Source organism: Camelus dromedarius, chromosome 5, assembly GCF_036321535.1.
Source record: "Camelus dromedarius isolate mCamDro1 chromosome 5, mCamDro1.pat, whole genome shotgun sequence".
Taxonomy (NCBI): domain Eukaryota; kingdom Metazoa; phylum Chordata; class Mammalia; order Artiodactyla; family Camelidae; genus Camelus; species Camelus dromedarius.
Window position 1 is genome coordinate 47,041,948 of NC_087440.1, and position 13,385 is coordinate 47,055,332.

The 13,385-nt window shown below is 33.0% G+C and overlaps 1 long non-coding RNA gene across 1 annotated transcript in view; it reads right to left on the bottom strand.

The window, feature by feature from the left end:
- The window catches only part of LOC116153535 (uncharacterized), a 795,234-nt gene that overhangs the window by 335,613 nt on the left and 446,236 nt on the right, over window positions 1-13,385 (bottom strand). Inside the window, exon 9 of the long non-coding RNA XR_010380957.1 lies at window positions 1,381-1,566. This is a non-coding gene — a long non-coding RNA (uncharacterized LOC116153535). The remainder of the gene's footprint in view (window positions 1-1,380; window positions 1,567-13,385) is intronic.

The following is a 13,385-nucleotide window of genomic DNA, read 5'->3' on the forward strand; positions in this document are numbered from 1 at the left end:
CTACATACCTATCTCATCTGCACTAAAAATTTATAATTAAAATTAAAAATAAAAACTTACAGAATGAGCTTAATACAATGTGATAAAGAAAATTTCAGTTATTAAAATTTATTTTCATATTGCCTTACAAACTTCTTTTACTCAGTAGCACATCACAACAAGTTATAACATTACCAAACATATTTACAGTGAAGTTTTTTTTTTTTCATATTAAACCTCTATTGAACTTTTCTCTAATTAATTAAAAATCTCATCAGGAGATAATGGTTACTTTGACACAGTGTCTTTCAAAATATATTCTTGAAACTCCATTTGTTATATATTCTAATATCAAATAAGAAGAGTTTAGAATACAAATAAAAGGGTTGAATTAATTAGTCAACAGTGATTAATTACACATTTATCCAAAGTGAGATTCCAATTCTCTTCATTCCCTTGGCTTGATGCCGTATTTTGTTTGTTTAGTGAGAACTCAATCTTCTGTGAAGTTTATGAAGAATTTAAAATTCTGGCATTTAGATACATATATTTATTCTGATAACTGGCAATGACAGTAACCATCCAGATTCTATATTATCTGGGTAGAGATTTTTTTTTACTACTACTTAATCCTTTTCTAAAATACATTTGAAGAGGATTATGACCTAAATTATGTCAGCTAGTTGCTCTTTTACATAGATGTTTGGTAAGTTTAAATAGACAAATTTAGAGCATTTTTCCACAAGGCAGTCTAACTTAAGGCATAAAAATGTCTCCCCAAAATATGAAGGGATTCCTTTTGACTTAATTTTAAATAATTACTGCATAGGTAAAGAAATTGCTAATAACACAAACAATAATTGACTGAAAACCAGAAAGACTTTGTGCATAAAGGTGGTTGTTCTGCTGTTAGGTATTTAATCTCACAGCAATTAATATCACATTTGTTTAACACCGTTCATGTTCTGCTTAAGAACTTAAAGTTTCCCAAGTGACTTTCTCCCTAAATATTTATGTTTCAGGAAGCATTTTCCCTAGATATTTTAGACAGTTGGTTTCCAAATTAGTTTTCATTTTTAATCAGTTTCTGCTTATAAAGTTTGACTTAACTATATTCATTTATATCATTCCTCTTTCTTTAATGGTGTTCAAAATTCAATTAATTTTATTTAAGCTTGTTAACGTAGATATGAGATAAAAGTTGAGATGACTCATAATTTAGAGTTAATCCTCTACTTAGCTCTTGTTGAGTCAATATGCTGTTAACTACTTTCCTATTTTAGTTTTCCAATTTTCTGACATTTTAGTCTAGGCATAAGTATATACATTAGTTTATTAGAGCTGCTGTAACTAATTATCATAACTTGATGGCTTAAAAAAAATAGAAATTTATCCTCTTACCGTTCTAGAGACCAGAAGTCCAAAATCAGTGCTGACAGGATGGGTTGCCTCTTGAAGTTCTGAGGGAGAATCTGTCTATGATTTTCTCCTAGCTTCTGGTTACTGCAGGAATCCTTGGCACTCTTGGCTTGTGGACACACCACTCCAGTCTCTGCCTCCATCTTCATATGGCTTCATCTCTTGTATCTGTCATAAAGACATATTTTATTGGATTTAGGTTCCACCTGGGTTATTCAAGATGCTCTCATTTTGGGACTCTTAATGTAATTATATCTATGACAACCCTTTTTTCAAATGAATTCACAATCACAGGTATTGGGCATTAGGGTTAGGGCACATCTTTTTGGGGGGGCCACAATTCAACCCACTACAGTATGTTTTATTACATATTATTTTAAACTAATTTTTCAAATAAAATAAGGTATCAAAGATCAAACATATTACTGTGTGGTGCTAAAAAAAAAACCCTATTTTTACTAGGGTGCTTTCCTCTATCAACTCTATACATGAATCACCAACCAAATCAACTTTTCCTAATTGATATTTCCATAGTTACACTCACAAAATTATTTCAGATATTTTTTGAGTAGTAGTTTGCTAGTTGATCACCACCTAATCATTAGTCATTTTCTGATTACTTTGATTAAGGTGTTAATGTGATCAAAATAACCACCCCAGAAGTAACATCCTCTTTAAAAGCAGAGAACATGACCACATTTCCATTCTTTTTCACAAATCAATAAAACACTAATCCAGTACTTAGATTATTCTCAGTGACTATTTATCCCTATGCAGAGTTGAATTATCATCCAACTCTATTCAACCAATAATGTATATTTTGACACTAATTCATGTTATTAGCTATTTCCTGATTTCTGGATACAGAATTTAGAACTATTTTACTTCAATTACTCATCTACAAACAGACTTATAGACATAGAATACAAACTGGTGGTTGCCAGGGGGAAGGATGGTGGGAAGGGACAGACTGGGAGTTTGAAATTTATAGATACTGACAGACATATGTAGAATATATAAACAATATTATACTGTATAGCACAGGGAAATATATACAAGATCTTGTGATAGCTCACAGTGAAAAAGAATGCGACAATGAATATATGTATGTTCATGTATAACTGAAAAATTGTGCTCTACACTGGAAATTGACATGACTGTAAACTGACTATAACTCAATAAAAAAATAATGTTTAAAAAAAAAAAGAGTGAACCCTAATGTAAACTATGGACTTTGGTTGATAATAATGCATCCCTGTTGCTTCATCAATTGTACCAAATATGCCACACTGATGAGGGATGTTGAAGGTAGGGGAATATATATGTGTGGGTGGGGAGGGCTATGTGGGAACTCTGTATTTTCTGCTCAATTCTGCTGTAAACCTGAAACTGCTCTAAAAAAAATAAAGTCTATTAAAAAAAATTACTCATCTATGAGAATAATATGTCCCTTTTGTAGACCAACCAAAGAACTGAAGACATAATTTTTTTTAATGTGGCATCCAAATAATAAATTAATTTGGCTTGAAAATTAAACCCCTGAAAAAAAAAATCAAGTTATGCTTTGGATGCTCCATAGACAGACAACAAATTTGTTGAGCCTGAAATGTGATGCTTAGTATTCCCAAAAGTATAGTGACATTAAAGTTAAAGCAGAGGACTTTGGAGAAGCAAGTGCTAACTCACAATCTAAGAAAGCACTTAAATTAAAGGCAGGTATGAGGAAAGTAAACTGACCACTCAGTATGCAAAACACATTTATTTGGCAAAAGAGCATGAATGTGAATTCATTTGTGTGTGTGTGGATTTTTTTTCTATTACTGTTCACACTGCTTTTAGTCAATAGAAAAGAATGAAAGAAAGAAAGAAAGAAAGAAAGAAAGAAAGAAAGAAAGAAAGAAAGAAAGAAAGAAAGAAAGAAAAGAAAGAAAGGAAAGAAAAGAAAGGAAAGAAAAGAAAGAAAGAAAGAAAGAAAGAAAGAAAGAAAGAAAGAAAGAAAGAAAGAAAGAAAGAAAGAAAGAAAGAAAGAAAGAAAGAAAGGAAGGAAGGGAGGAAGGAAAGAAAGGAAGGGAGGAAGGGAGGAAGGAAGGAAGGAAGGAAGGGAGGAAAGAAAGGAAGGGAGGAAGGGAGGAAGGAAGGAAGGAAGGAAAGAAGGAAGGAAGGAAGGAAGGAAGGAAGGAAGGAAGGAAGGAAGGAAGGAAGAAAAGAATTCAACCTGCCAATTCATTTATCCACACAAAACAAGGGAAATTTGACTGTTTTCGATATCATTGACAAATGGATTGGTTGTTTTACCTTCAACTAGTCAAACCCACTGAAATTTCTAATTTATTTTTCAAGGTGAAACCATAGATTGGCTTTGGTTATCAATAAAGCTTTTACTGATCCATGTAAAAATCTGAAAAAAAAAATAAGGAATAAAATAAGCTTTTCATAAAGCAGATTTTTTTTTCAGTAAAAGAGTACTCTTTACTCTGAGTTTGGGCTCACTGTTTTGATGTTAAAGTATCTTTTTCAATGAAAAGGTGATGAGAATAGATAGTGGTTGTATTAACGGTGGTGGGTAGTTTCTTGTGACATTCCTTGGCAAAAGTACTGATTCTTTCCTATTCTTTTTAATTTTGAATTTTTTATTCAAACATAAAATATAAGAATCATTGATTTGGATCACAAAAATTTTAAGTCTAAAGTGTTAAGAAATTATTATACTTACCTCCTACAATTGGTATAAGGATTATTGAGTTTATACCTATTATTTGCTTAGAATAAAAATTGGCACATAATAAGCACTACATGTGTTTGTATTTATTATTACCATTATGAATACTAGAAAGGTTGAAAACCACTAGTATATCGTTGGATTTTCTCATTGAAATGCATATTACCAAGTGTTTTTTCATTTTTCTTTCTGTTTTTAAAGCACCCAGGAAAATTCTGTGGCATTGGCTATTATAATTTGTGTTTGAACATAACTAAATAATAAAAATCCAGGAGAAAACTTTAGGGAGATTGTTATAAAGTTAAGGGCTTCCATTATTTAACAGATCAAATTTAATGTATTAGTTAGCAAAATAATTACTTTAAAAACAATAAATATGAATGCAGTAGTGTGAGTTTATGGCTCTTAAGGCAGGTCCAATTTCTTGAAATAAAATATATACTTAAAAACAGAATTGGCTCAGCTATACATTAAAGTGAAACAGCATAGTGCCTCTGGCTCTGTGCACTCTAATCACCTTGGCTTCTATGAAAAGATAATTGAATTTCTTATCTAAATATTGGATATTCCTTACCAACTAACTGAAAGTCCAAGTTCTTTTCTGGATAAAACTTTAAATCATCAGGTATGATCCTGGGTTAATGACTCAAAGGACCACTATAAATTATATATTAAAATAACTTTCAGATGATCTCAGTTAGTCTTAAACTGTGGACGGGAAAATCCATATTACAAAATCAAGAAATGGTTAGAAAGTTAATGTTTAAATTAGAATTGACTGCTTCTCAATTCCAAGCTGAGAGTCACCAAATTTTAACCGTCGTGAGATTACTTAATTTGGAGTAATTTATACCCTGAAATTGTTATTTTAAAATCTTAGATGATGTAGATTAGATTTTATAACCCTCAATATCCCATACATTTCTATTTCCAGATGTGTGAATAAATGAAGACCACCCAAAGGAGAATGAGCAAAGGTTTTTTTATTGAGAGCTTGCTATAGCAAGGGAGTCCAGTCCACAACTATCGCTTGCATTTGGCAGGGATTCAAAGGCAGTCAAGGAAGTATAAAGCTTCTAAAGTAGAAAAAAGGGAAGCCTTCATGTATACCCTGATTAGAAGCTGTTAGCAGGAGGAACCTGGAGACAGGCTAACCAGAAGCAGGGGACCCTATGTGATTGGTTAGGGAAGCATGTTTGGTTTTCTTTGGTTGGTCGAAACTTAGAAGCAGGGCAAAAATTAGGGAAGCTGGCAGTTATTGATCAAGTTTTTGCCTTTGGGGGCTGATTGCTATGGAAGTCATGGTTTGGCTTCCCCTCCTGGCTGCTACTGAGGTTGTGGATCAGATTTCTACATTTTATTTATGACTTGGCCATTTGCCATTTGTATATTCAGTCTCTCACAGATATATACATATTTCATTATAAAATCATTTCTACTTAAGGTCCAGTACTAATCTGCAGTAAAAGCTATTTTTAATTTATTAGAACCCTGTGATATTTATTTATATCTTGCCTGCCAATTAAAGTGTAATGTAAGTTATGAATTTTCTCTTAAAGTAGATCAAGTTCCTCAAATATAACTCAAGAGATTTTCTTCCAATATCTCAAAATAAAAAGCCAAGGTTGTTAAAGCAGTCAACAAATACAAGCATACCTCAGAGACATTCCAAGTTCAGTTCCAGATCACCACAATAAAGTAAATATTGCAATAAAGCAGGTCACATGGATTTTTTGGTTTCCCAGTGCATGTACAATTTAAGTTTGCACCATACTGTAGTCTACTGAGTGTGCAATAGCATTACGTCTAAAAAGCAGGGCACATACCTTCATTTAAAAATACTCTATGGCTAAATGATGCTAACCATTATCTGACAATGCAGGGTCACCAGAAGATTTCAGTTTGTAAAAAACACAGTATCTGTGAAGCACAATAAAGCAAAGTACAATTAAAAAACATATGCCTGAATTTAAATATTTAAATCACGGTTCAGAAAGTCATCATTCAAAATATAATGACGCTAGCTTTATTGCCCCAAATTAGTCATTCTTTGTATCTCATTCACCTCTGATTACAAATTCATATACTTAGGACAGGGTTCTTCATACTGTGACTCCAGGTTAGAACAATGACCCTGATTAGATCATTGACCTCCTGAGCTCTTGGCCCTCTCGAGCTGCTGAGCTACTACCAACATTCTGGCATCAGCAAAAAAGACCTGTGTGCCTTATAAAGCTCTAAAATTCAAATGGCTTTACCTTCCAGTATTTATTTATTTAAAGGTATTCTAGGATATTTACATGTTGATCTCCTCAACAAAGAATAAGATGATTTGGGGATCATATGTGAGCAGTACTAAAGTTACTTTTGTTAGAATAAATAACTAAAATTTCAAAGCAACATAAATCAATAAATATAGCAAAGGCACAGAGTGGTGAAATGTATATATTAAATTCAGTCACATTTCAAAAGCACGTCCTGATACCAGAAATGTTGATGAAAGTAACTTCTAAGCTAAATGTTGACACCAAAAAACATAATATTAAAATTAAACCGAGGAATAAAGTAAAAGAATAATCAAGAGTTCATGTTTCTGGGTTTTTTTTAATTCATAAAACTTTCATTCCACTTGCATCAATTTAATATACATGTTTTTAACAATTGTGCTTGGATTGTTCATAAAGATTTCATAGGACATTAAAGAAAACTAGCCACCATCTCAAGTTATTTCACTGTTCACTGTTTTTACAGAACATGCATGTTAGATAAGTTTCAAAGAAATAACAAAAGCAAAAAACATTTTTTGCTTTTTGGGGTCTTTTACTTTTTTGCTTGATATACATGAAGTAATGGATATCAAGCGATTCATTTTAACGCATCTTTACTTGTACATTTGCGCTTAAGTTGCTTAAAATATTTAAATGCAAATAAAATGAGTGTTGCAAAGAAAATGAACGCAAACAACAGGTAACTTTACAAATAATGGAATACAAATCATTTCTGCCCAATGTAATATTGAAATCTTGGGTTAAATCTATTTCACCTGCCTTTACTAAGGTTGTTTGAAGATTTGTAGTCCTCCAAGCAGCATGTAGTGCAAACAATGTTCACCCAAGCTGTTTTCCAGGAACTTGGAGTCAACTGTGTCTAGTACAAGCTGAGTGTCAGCTGTGTCTAGTTCTAGTTGAGCTGGTTAAGACTGGATAGGAATACCAACTCTCCCACTGGGCACGTACAAGTGTCCACCCAGTGACCTTTTGAATGTGCAGAGGCCTGAAGCTGAGTTACGTCTGTGCAGAACAATGATTATCACTTTTTTCCAATCACATTTCCCCATGCTCCTCATGCTTCAGACCACCCTTCTTCTTTATTCTTTATATCACAAATATCCCATGCCCTTTGCCTTTGAGGAGGCAGATTCAAGACCTGCCTTCCCACCTCCTCACTTGTATGCCTTGCAAATGAACCCTCTCTTTGCTGCAAACCTCAGTGTCCTAGCATTTTGGCTTGCTGTGCATCAGGCAAAATGAACTTGGTTTGGTAACAATATCCATGTGGATTTTATTTTCACAACAGTCTTGTAAGTGCTCCAAGCCTTAAAGTGCCCACAGTAACTGTATCTTTGACAGGAACCAATTATCTCTCCTATCTCACATCAGGACAATCCAATATGTAGGCAGTTTTCTTTGCTTAAACATGGAAGTAGTTTTAACATAAGCCCTTGCAAAGCCACACTGTAGCAAAAGTACTATGTATAAAAATTCCACATCCCCATATTGGACACCTCAAGATGAAAATAGCTCTCAACAAAGTGGTTATAGAGGGAATATACCTCAACATAATAAAGGCCATATTTGAGAAGCCTACAGCTAACATCATATCAATGGTGAAAAGCTAAAAGCTTTTCATCTGGGATCAGGAACAAGACAAGGATGCTCACTCTCATCACTCTTATTCAATATAGTATTAGAAGTCCTAGCCACAGCAGTTGGACAAAAAAATAAATAAATAAAAGACATCCAAATTAGAAAATAAGTAAAATTGTCACTATTTGCAAATGACATGATAATTATATGTTGAAAACCCTAAAGACTCCACCAAAAAATATTTAGAACTAATAAACAAATTCAGTAAAATTGAAGGATACAAAATCACTTGCATCTCTCTATACTAATAACAAACTATCAGAAAGAGAAATTAAGAAAACAATCCCATTTTAAATTGCATCAAAAAGAAAAAAAATACCTAGAAATAAATTGAACCAAAGAGGTAAAAGACCTGTACTCAAAAAACTAGGACATTGATGAAACAAATTGAGGCCAACACAAACAAATGGAAAGCTACTCCATGTTCATGGACTATAGGAATTAACATTGTTAAGATGGTCATCTTACCCAAAGCAATTTACAGATTCAATGCAATCTCTGTTAAAATTCCAATGGCATTTTTCACAGAAATAGTACACACAATCTGAAAAACTTTATAGAACCACAAAAGACCCCGAATAGCCACACAATCTTGAGAAAGAACAAAGCTGGAGGTATCATGTTCTGTGATTTCAAACTACATGACAAAGCTATATTACTGAAAAGAGTATGGCACTGGCATAAAAACAGACACATAGGTCGATGGAATGGAATAGAAATACTCAATTAATTTATGGCAAAGGAGCCAAAAATATACAACAGGGAAAGAACAATCTCTTCAATAAGTGGTGTTTGGAAAACTGGACAGTCACATGCAAAAGAATGAAACTGGACCACTATCTTAGGCTATATACAAGAATCAATTTAGAACTCAAAGTGGATTAAAGGCTTGAATATAAGACCTGAAACTACAAAAAACTCCTAGAAAAAAAACATAGGCCATAATCTCCTTGACACTGGTCTTGGTGATGATTTTTTAAATTTAATACCAGAAGGAAAAACAACAAAGGTAAAAATAAACTAGTGGAATTACAACAAACTAAAAGGCCCTTGCATAGCAAAAGAAACCATGAACAAAATGAAAAGGCAACCAATGGAATTGAAAAAAAATATTTACAAATCATATATCTGATAAAGGGTTAATATCCAAAATATATAAAGAGATCATACAACTCAACAGCAAAAAAGACAAATAATATGATTAAGAAATGGGCAGGGGGAGGGAACAGCTCAGTGGCAGAGTGTGCGCTTAGCATGTATGAGGTCCTGGGTTCAATCCCCAGTACCTCCAACAAATAAATAAATAAAAATAAATAAAAATAATTACCCCCCAAGAGAAAGAAAGAAAGAAAGAAAGAAATGGGCAGAGGATCTGAATAGGTATTTTCCAAAGAAGGTGTAGAAATGGCCGATAGGTACATGAAAATGTAGTCAACATCACTAACCATCAGGGAAATGCAAAATAAAATCACAGTGAGATATCACCTGACACCTGTCAGAGTGATTATTATCAAAAAGTCAAGAAATAGCAAGTGTTCATGAGGATGTGAAGAAAAGGAAACTTTGTGCTCTGTTGGTGGGAATGTAAACTAGTGTAGCTACTAGGGAAAACAGTATGGAGTTTCCTCAAAAAATTAAAAATGGAACTACCATATGATCCAGAAATTTCCCTTCTGGATATTTATCCAAAGGAAACAAAACACTAACTTGAAAAGTTATGTGCACCCCCATGTTCATGCATCATTATTTACAATAGCCAAGACATGGACGCAAACTAAGTGTCCATCAATAGATGAATGGACAAAGAAAATATGGTACATATATACAATGGAATATTATTTAGCTATAAACAAGAAGGAAATCTTGCCATTTGCCACAACATGGATAGAACTCGAGGGCATTATGCTAAGTGAAATAAGTCAGATAGAGAGAGACAGATATCATATAACCCCACTTATATGTAGAATCCAAGAAACAAAAAACAACAAAAAAATGAACACATAGATACAGAAAACAGGCTGGTGATTGCCAGAGGTGGAGGGTGAGGATCGGTGAAATGGGTGAAAGGCATCAAAAAGTACAAACTGCCAGTCATAGGATGTAATGTACAGCATGGTGACTATAGTTAATAACACAGTATTGTTAATAAAACAAGGCATACCTTGTTTTACTGCATTTGACTTTATTGCACTTCACAGATACTGCATTTTTTCCAAAAATGTAGGTTTGTTGCAATCTTGCACTGTCAGATGATAGTTAGCATTTTTAGGAATAAAGTATGTTTTAATTAAGGCATGTACATTATTTTTTTAGACATAATGCTATTGCACACTTAATACATTAGAGTATAGTGTAAACATAACTTTTACATGCACCAGGAAACAAAAAATTTGTGTGACTCACTTTAATGTAACGTTCACTTTATTGCAGCGGTCAGGAACCGAACCCACAATTATCTCTGAAGTATGCCTGTATTAGACATTTGAAAGTTCCTAAGAGAGTAGATCTTAAAAGTTCTCATCACAAGAAAAAAAAATTAACTATATGTGGTAATGGATGTCAACCAGACTTAATTATTTCACAATACATACACATATCAAATCACTATATTGTACATGTGAAACTAATGTTTATGTGTCAATTACATCTCAATAAGAAAAACAATCTAATTGACAGTAGGTAATAGAAGTTCAAAACCTACATGAAGAAACAAAAAAAAATCTTATTAAAGCAAGATAAAAATATCTTGTTAAAACAAGAGCTGAATAAATGGAAAAACAAATCTAGTTTGAATGTAAAATAAACAAGAGAAAAAGAAAGAAAGGAAAGAGGAGGGGGAAGCAGATACATTTCTAAATGTTGACTGGGTCTATTTCCCTAACATTAAACATAAAAACTTTATGGGAAGAAAATAGAAGTTCAAATAAAAGTAACATATACTTGTCATAAAAACAAAACAAAAAAACGAAACTATTGTGGGGTAGTATGGATAACAAATGGTCCAATGTGTAAATTTCAGGATGAGACACACAAAAGTTGGGAGGTTGGTTAACTTCCTCCTCCTCCTCCTGCTTCAGCTTTGTGCACCTGGGCATCTGAATCCCCAGTGTTCTCCTTACTTGCTACAAATAATAAATCCTTCCTTCTTCTGATCTTTGGCTTGGTTGCATTTTTTGGCTTGACATTCACCAAGAGTTAAACCTCATTTTTAGGTAACACTTCCTCAGCATTTCTATATGAATTTTAAAATCAGCTTGGCAATTTCTGCCGAAAACAAATCTCCTGCTAGGATTTTTATTGTGATTTTGTTGAATCTATAGAGCAATTTGGTGAAAATTGACATCCTAACAATACTGATCATTCTGGCCATGAATATGGTGTATCTCTCTATTTTCTTTAATTCCTCTTAGTAACATATTATAGTTTTAATGCATATATCTTACACATTGTCAGATTTATCTGTAAGTGTTTACTAACTTTGATGTTATAAGTAGCATAGTTTTTAATTTCAGTGTGTGGATTTTTGTTGCTAATATATCAAAATACAATTATGTTTATGTATTGATCTTGTTCCTGCAAACCTAATAAACTTATTTACTACCTGAAATATAAAGCTGAATAGAAGTAGTGACAGACATCCTTGATTTGTTCCTGATCATAGGGGAGAAGCATTCAGTCTTTCATCATGATGTATTATGTTAGCAGTAGGAGTTTTCTAGATGTCTTTATCAAGTTGAAATAAGTTTCCTTCTATTCCTAGTTTGCTGATAGTTTTATCAGCAATGGAGGCTGGATTTTGTCTATTGCATTTTTGTGTATCTGTTGGGATAATCATGTATTTTTTTCTTAATGTTGATTAGTTATCAAATGTGCAAACAATCTTTCTTTCTTGGATAAATTCCTCTTGGTCATGATACATTCCACTTACGTCTATTACTGGATTTGATTTACTAACTTTTATTAAGGATTTTTTTTACATCTATGTTCTGAAGGGATATTGAGTAGTTGTGGGTTTTTTTTAGTCTAGTGTTTTGTTTTGTTTTGTTTTGTTTTTTGTTTTGGTATCATGATAATGCTGACCTCATCAAAGAAGTTGGGTAATGTTCAATCCTCTTCAGTTTTCTAGGGGAGTTCATGTAGAAATGATATTATTTGTTCTTTAAATGTTTGGTAGAATTTCCTGGTATTTTCTTTGTGTTAAGACTTTTCAATGCAAATTCAATTATTTAATAGATTTATATCTATTTTATACACACACACACACACATACACAAACACACACACACATACACAAACACACACACACATACACAAACACTAATGGCTTTTGAGATTAGTTTTTCTTGAGTGAGCCTTGATAGTTTATGTTATTCATGAAATCTATTTTCTCTAAGTAGTCAAATATGTTGGCATAAAGTTGTTTGTAATATGTCCTAAATATACAGAATCTGTAGTGATGTTGTCTCTCTTATTCCTAATTTGTAATTTCTTTTTTCCTGGTCAATCTGGGTAGATGTTTATCCATATTATCAGTCTTTTCAGACAACCAGCTTTTGGTTACATCATTTTGTCCTGTCTTGTATTTGTTTCAGGCATCCTGTTAAGTCCTTACTAATCCATCTTGACCAGACATAGGGTGCTAGTATGTGTGTTTTATAACTGATTCAAATCCTTTCTTGATAAAGTCAGAAAATAAATTTATACCCACTCAACATATTCTCTCTCTGTCACACACACACACACACACACACACATATACACACACATAAATGAATGAAACCTAAATAACAATTCTCCCCATGTAATGTCCTTTTTTCCTCTCTCATCCAGTTTAAGGCTCTAATGCTAACTCTAATTACTCCTAGGTCTCTGAAGCTTACTTGTCCTATCCATCTTAATCTAATACCATATTCTGTTACCTCACTTTCCATTTGCCCTCAGAATACATATTAATAGATGTTCTTCACCGTAGACTATTGTTTAAGGCAGAAACAAGCGTCATACCCCTTACATCTGTCATTTCCCAGAGCCAATGTTTTCTTAATCTGCCCTGTCCCACTTCCCCCATAGCCTGGCCCAAATAAGCCTACCCTAACTGCAAGAATTTTGATAATATTAACAAACTATAATGGGAAATATATATTAGGAAATTCTTTAATTCTGAGAGAAGAGCACATACACAATTTAGGGGGGGCAGGAAGAGAAGGTATGAGAAGACAACCTCAAGGGCAAAAACGCAGAAATAGTATTTTTCAACTAATGACAATATAATTTAATGTAACTTTTTATTCTCCATAAGTAACATTACTAACATAAATTTTAAATGTCAAACTTCTGGTGGA